This window comes from Octopus bimaculoides, chromosome 12 (genome assembly GCF_001194135.2).
Source record: "Octopus bimaculoides isolate UCB-OBI-ISO-001 chromosome 12, ASM119413v2, whole genome shotgun sequence".
Classification (NCBI taxonomy): Eukaryota; Metazoa; Mollusca; class Cephalopoda; order Octopoda; family Octopodidae; genus Octopus; species Octopus bimaculoides.
Window position 1 is genome coordinate 47,016,542 of NC_068992.1, and position 7,207 is coordinate 47,023,748.

Genomic DNA, 7,207 nt, shown 5'->3' on the forward strand with positions numbered 1-7,207 from the left:
ATATATATATATATATATATATATACATATATGTATGTATTTCTGTATGTGTGTATGTATATATGTATGTAAGTTTGTATGCATGTATGTATGTATGTATGTATCTATCTATCTATTTCTGATTTACAATTTTACATATTCGTCACTGCTTCTTTCTATTTTACACTACATATGCAGAGCTCGACTGCTCTTTCTGCTCATTGGTATCATATTACCAGCGCAATATCATTATTATTATTAGCAAAAAACATCCCTCTTATCCCCCTCTTCATTAATTTGTATTGTTTCAAATATCAAACAGTTACAATTTGATTTCTTTCTTTCACTAATATTTTTTTCTTCAAGATTGCTTCTTCATGTACTGTTTTCATGTTTGCTTTCACGGCTTACTGACTCTCTCTCTCTCTCTCTCTCTCTCTCTCTCTCTCTTCCTCCCCCCCTCTCTCTCTCTCCCTCACTCTCATGCACGCACACACGCTCAAACAACGAATACACCCTAAACAACGAATACACCCTAAACAACGAATACACCCATAAACAACGAAAAGCAAACGCATATATAGAAAACTATACTATGATACACACATACAAACCAACACACATATATGCATTTGACACACACACACACACACACACACGCACACACACACACACACAGATATACAATCATACAGATGCAGCGAGCCAACGAGAGGGTCTGTAAGTGGACGCTAGACATATTAAAAACGTTAGCCATGTTTTCCTGAAATCACCGTCTACTGTTTTATGTATATTTTTATATGTATGAACCAACAAGGAAGACCGTTGCATAGAAGTAACGCATGCTAGAAAAAGCAGCTAAATTTCCGTGAGCTTACAATCAAACAGCTTAAACAAGGACACATCTTATTATTACGGGATGGGAGCGCTAAGTAGTGATAAGTATACATGCAATGTTATTACCATTTCGAATATGTTAAAAGCATGTTGGAACTTATAAACAAGGCATTCACTGTGTTTTCTCATAGAGAAAATTCCTCGCTGTACACTTATTTCTCGCAACTGGTACTCAATTTATCGACGCCGAAAAGATGAAAGACAAAGTCGACCTCGGCGGGATTTGAACTCAGAACGTAAAGACAGACGAAATACCGCTAAGTATTTCGCCCCGCGTTCTAACGTTTCTGCTAGATCGCCGCCTTAATGATGACAAATATTAATGAATCGTTTTTTAATCTGATATACAATATCAGATCTGATGATAATTAACCAGATGTACAATGACATCCTGTATTGGTCAATAATACAGAAGCAGATTTAGCAGTTGTTATGCTGATTCACACCTGATCTGTTACGATAGCATCATCGTTTGTCATTTTGCTTGTGTATATGCCTTGCTCAACGCTTCTTTCTCTAAGCAATGTGTTAAATACCATCTTCACAAAACTCCGGTTGTTCATTTCCCTGGTGTGAATATAAATGAGTAAAGAGAAGATTGTTCTTCGACCCAGAGTAGTTTATCGTCCATTTTATCTTATTGTTGAGCAAGAATTTTAAAAATATTTTTCTGGAGTCCAAGGGCTCATAAGGTCGGTTTTCCATTTTCCATGGCGTATAAGTTACCGAAATCACAACATACCCCTTGAAAAGGACGCCGGTGCGTTGCAGGATTCAAAGCTAGTAAACTGACCCGAAGTACATTACTAGTAGTTAGTTATCTAAGACAAACGAACGAGAAAGGCAATTTCAGCGGAGTTTGAACTCACACCATAAAGAGATGGAACTGAATACCTTATAGTATTTAGTCCGGCATACTACGGGACTATGTACTTTGACTTCTGTAGATGCCAATTCCAATATGCGTTGAACAACACCATCTTAACTCTGTTTTATAAGCAATCATTTTTTCTTTGTTCATAAAGATATTTAATCAGTGTCTTTTCTTCTAAATATTACATTATATAGTTCGTTGAATCTGTTTTTGCTCTCTGTTCAGTCTATCACTTCATGGATATTGATAAGTAACCATCGTTTATTTAAATGTGATCTCTGTTTTGAAATATCTTCGACTTCACTAACCATAGCTACAGGAGCGATAACCTGTTTTTGGCTACTTCATCACGTACTATGTTATATAAATGAGGTGCTTGATGTAATTTACAGCTTTCCCCAGACATATCTTGCTGTAAAATCTCACATATAGTGACCACTTAATCCGTTTAGTTTCTACGAAGAAGCGGTCAAATGAATTTATAAGCAGCATTGACGGATCTTAACACTACAACAGATGAAACAGTTCCTTGGCTGCAGGGGAGGACGTTGAGTGACATTGGATAATCTAGATATGAGGAATTAAATCAAAATTTTGTCTCCATTAGAGGCAGAATTCCTTTAGAAGAGCTCAAAATGCGTAAATATGTTTTCGCCTCACTAGAACCATCAGAGGTTTATGTGAAATTCAGGGAGGTTTTATCGTCTCACAACTTGTCTCAGTAAATGCCACCGGGCCTAAATTGAAGGATAGTGTTTGTGTATACGAACGATAACATTGAACGTATTGTATGAACACGGTCGTGTTTGCTTAAAATTGACTCAGCCGAGGCTAAAGAAAGAGTCGACAGCCGTCGGGATGTGTAAGGTGCGGAAGAGGGAGGCGAAGCATACTTTTAGCAATGAAAAACATTTCCGAACAATTGAAGCAACATTTCAATGATGTTTGGCTGGCGGGTCTTTTCATAAGCATTGAACTCCCACCTCGCTTCACACTGGACAATCGATCTTTGCCGTTTCTCACAACCTTAATCTTACTTTATATTGGTTGATAGGAGACGCTAGAAGAACACCATTATTTGCCTTGTGCAATAGTGAACTTTACCAGACAGCATCAATCTACATGAAACTGTTAAAACGAAAAGGGGAAAAAAATACAGCTACATGCACGGCCACACAGACAAACACACACTTTCCAGAAAATCGAATTACCAATACAGACATAAAGTTATTTAGTATCAGTATAGAGTGCAATAATTTTTCTATCTAGTAATTGGTAACATGAATGGATAACTACCACAAACAGCTATTCTCACCAGTAGACATGAGGTCTGGGCTGTTCTTTTGACTGCTACAAAGACGTATGTCTTTCGTATTAATCTTAGGTAACAGCCCAAACAAACGGGTAGTTGGTTTTATACACACACACACACACACACAGATATATATATATATATATATATATATATATATATATATATATATATATATATATATATGCATTTGTATATGTGTGTATACAAATTAAGTTAATCGTCTTTCCAGCCTCTCAGTGATTGAAGAAAATGGTGCTAATCGCCAGGTTCTATACCATTAAGCGGATGAAATATAAATCTCCCCCATTCTCTGAATAGAGCCCTGGTTTATTACCGGTATTATTTTAGCGCTGCAGGATTTGAACTCGGCACTACAGGAATGACATCTCAATTTTACAATGCTGTCAATAAGGTGGCGTGCTGCAGAATCGCTTGAGCATCGGACAAAAATGCCCAGTCGTAGTTCTTTCGGCTCATTGAATTAACGTGAATGTGGCTGAATATTCCACAGACCACGAATACAGTAATATCATAGTAGGTACATGCTCACCAAAAACGAAACTCGTTGCTGTGGGATAAGAAGTATTGGAATGGAAATTCCTAGGGAAAAGACAGAGAGCAATATCTTCGGTCCTGTAGCTCATTATAATCAGTATCTGATTCAGGATTGAAAGAACTTGTCCAACATTGTTTAATGTTTACAGCGCACCATATTTTTTTACAGTTTAGTATAGTAACTGAACTCATTATGAATCCCTTTAGAATTTTCATGTTACATTCTCGATGAGAAACAAGAACCCTCTCCGCCACAAACTGACAAACCTTTCTTTAGGTGTTAGCAAGAATGTTGAGAACAATTAAAACGTCATTCTCAGCGTGACGTAGAGTGACAAGTAGGTGCCATTGAATTACAGGTACAAACCATATTTCTGTGTACCATATTTCACTCACAAGTGGAGGCTTAGTGGTTAGGATGTTGGACTCATGATCATAAGATTGTGATTTCGATTCCTGGACCGAGCGATGCGTTGTGTTCTTGAGCAAAACACTTCATTTCACGTTGCTCCAGTTCGCTCAACTGGTAGAAATGAGTAAACCTGCGACGGACTGGCGTCCCATCCAGGGAGGAATACATACGCCAGAGAAACCGGAAAACCGGCGTATACTCCTTACGAAGTAATGTGGACTTACTATATTTCACTTACACGGGTTGGAATCGACCCGGGATATATGATAAAAGACGCTTGCCCAAGATTCTACACAGTGAAATCGAACATGGGTCTTCGTGATAACCATACGAAGCGAACGTCTTAACCATTTGGCCAAGTTGTATTTACAATTAAAATAGTGTAGCATTAAATGTACTACCCAAATCAACAAGCGGGACATATAGCATACAGACCAGCTGGGTATCAGTTTCTATAGGTCGAGCTATCCCAAGAAGTCCCTGCATTATCTCTACTGCAACTGGTCCAACGATAAAACTGCAATTGGTTACTGATGTTTCTTAGCCTCAGTTTAGATCTTACCAAGCAGAGCTAAGAATAAAAGCAACCCAGCCATGATTATTCCATATTTTTGTATATGTATAAATTGTATGTCTATGGAACTGCAATTGTTCTAACATCAACATCAAAAAGGGGAAAAAATGTACGTGGGTACGAAATCAGGAATCTGTAACGAATGCTCGTAGCTGAGTACACCACGTTAAAGACACGCAAGGGCCAGCATATGTCCAAATAACTTGCTAAGGAAAGCAAAGCAAAATAAGTAATTTAAAAAATTGCGAATTATTGACAATTGTTTTACAAAATTGGACTTCGTAGTTTTTCTTGTTTCTGAGTTATTAGTGCAGGGACTTAAAAAATGAATTAATGAATCAAGCAAATAAGACAAAAGTAGAGGCAACTAGATTTTTGGTAATGAAATATATATATATATATTGCATAGGAAGAAGGGAATGATGGTATTGGTACACAGCAGACGATAGGAGCAGCCATGACAGTATAATCTTATTTAACAAACTGCATCAGTAATCTTAGCAATAAAATATTATCTAAGGAACTAAAATCCTATTTTAATGATACTAAGGTCTTAATAAAATATAGAGGAGGCATGGAAACTCAGTGATTGAGGAGTGTCGGTAAGTGAAGGTTTGTCTACTAATCGTATAAGGGACTTGTTTCATGAATGAATATTGATTGTGTGAAAATAAGGTTTTCGAAATGATATCATTATTTTCTGTTTGCTTCTGTTTCTTCCCCTCTTACACCCTTCTTTCTTTTATCCATCCATCCATCCATCCATCCATCCATCCATCCATCCATCCGTCTATCTATCTATCTATCTATCTATCTATCTATCTATCTATCTATCTATCTATCTATCTATCTCTCTATCTCTCTATCTCTCTATCTCTCTATCTATCTAGCTATCTATCTATCTATCTATCCATCTACTTCTATAAATTTCCCTAGTTCTTTCATTCTCATTACCACGTTTTATTATTATTATTATTATTGTTATTATTTTGGGCTATACGAGTATTTTAATAAACAGCATCTTCTCTATATCATTGGTTTCAGATACAACAACAGTAACAGCAACAACAACAACAATAAGAACGGCGAAATAAATAACTACAACAATAACAACATCGGTAATAGAAACCTGCAGGTGATTTGTGGGAAAAGAAGTTCAGTGGCACAGATGATAATTGTAAAATTAAAATTAATAATAATAATAATAATAATAATAACAATAACAACAATAACAACAAAAATAACATGAATACAATAACGACGCCAACCATAACTATCATCATCATCATCATCATCATCATCACCACCACCATCATCATCATCATCATCATTATCATTATCATCATTATTATTATTATTATTATTATTATTATTATTATTATTATTATTATTATTATTATTGTTGTTGTTGTTGTTGTTGCTATTATTATTATTATTATTATTATTATTGTTATTATTATTATTATTATTATTATTATTATTATTATTATTGTGACTGGGTTTTACTCCCTTCAAGTTATCTTGAGTACGACCTAAAACTAGCTTAGTCTTAGAATGGAGTCTTTACCAAAGAATGGTTCCCCTTTTCCTTATTTTTTTCTCACCTTCTTTTCATTATGTATATATATTTTTCCATATATATATATGTACACACACACACACACACACACACACGCACACGCACGCACACACACACACACATACATTTCATTAGCCACCTCAATACACGCCCTCTACCTTCATCCATTCCCCCTTCAACCGTCCTCACCTCACCCCCTTTAGCACCTCTCCATCTCTGTGTAATGGTATCATTCCACTTACGAAAATAATTACGTACTACGCCCATTGCCTTCCAATATTGGATGAATCATTTTAGAACCACTGTGATGGTGTTGACGATGGTGTTGACGATGGTGATTTACGTGATAGTGTTGATAGTGTTGGTGTTTGACTGAGTTTTTGGCAGTGTTGGGGGTGATAGTGTTGGGGTTGATAGTGTTAGTGGTGATAGTGTTGGTGATAGTGTTGGTGGTGATAGTGTTGGCTGTAGTATGTTGCTGGTGATAGCGTTGATAGTGTTGGTTTTATTAATGATAATGTTGGTACTAATAGTGTTGGGTGGTGCGGTGTTATTGGTGATAATGTTGGTGATGATAATGTTCATAGTGATAATGTTCGTAGTGATAGTGTTGGGGGTGATAATGTTCGTAGTGATAATGTTCATAGTGATAATATTCATAGTGATAATGTTCATAGCGATAATATTGATAGTCATAATGTTCATAGTGATAGTGTCGGTGGTGATAGTGTTGGTGATAGTGTTGGTGGTGATAATGTTCGTAGTGATAGTGTTGGGTAGTGATAGTGTTGGTGATAGTGTTGGTGGTGCTGTGTTGACGATAGTGTAAGTTGTGTTGACGATAGTGTAAGCTGTGGTATGCGGGTGGTGATAGTGTTCGACGAAGAAGCGGTCAAATGAATTTATAAGCAGCATATCTATCTATCTATCTATCTATCTATCTATCTATCTATCTATCTATCTATCTATCTATCTATGTCTGTCTGTCTGTCTGTCTGTCTGTCTGTCTGTCTGTCTGTCTG

At 36.4% G+C, this 7,207-nt stretch overlaps 1 protein-coding gene across 1 annotated transcript in view; it reads right to left on the reverse strand.

Moving 5' to 3' along the window:
- Window positions 1-7,207, reverse strand: part of LOC106874589 (PR domain zinc finger protein 14-like) — a 49,556-nt gene that overhangs the window by 15,319 nt on the left and 27,030 nt on the right. The window lies entirely within an intron of this gene.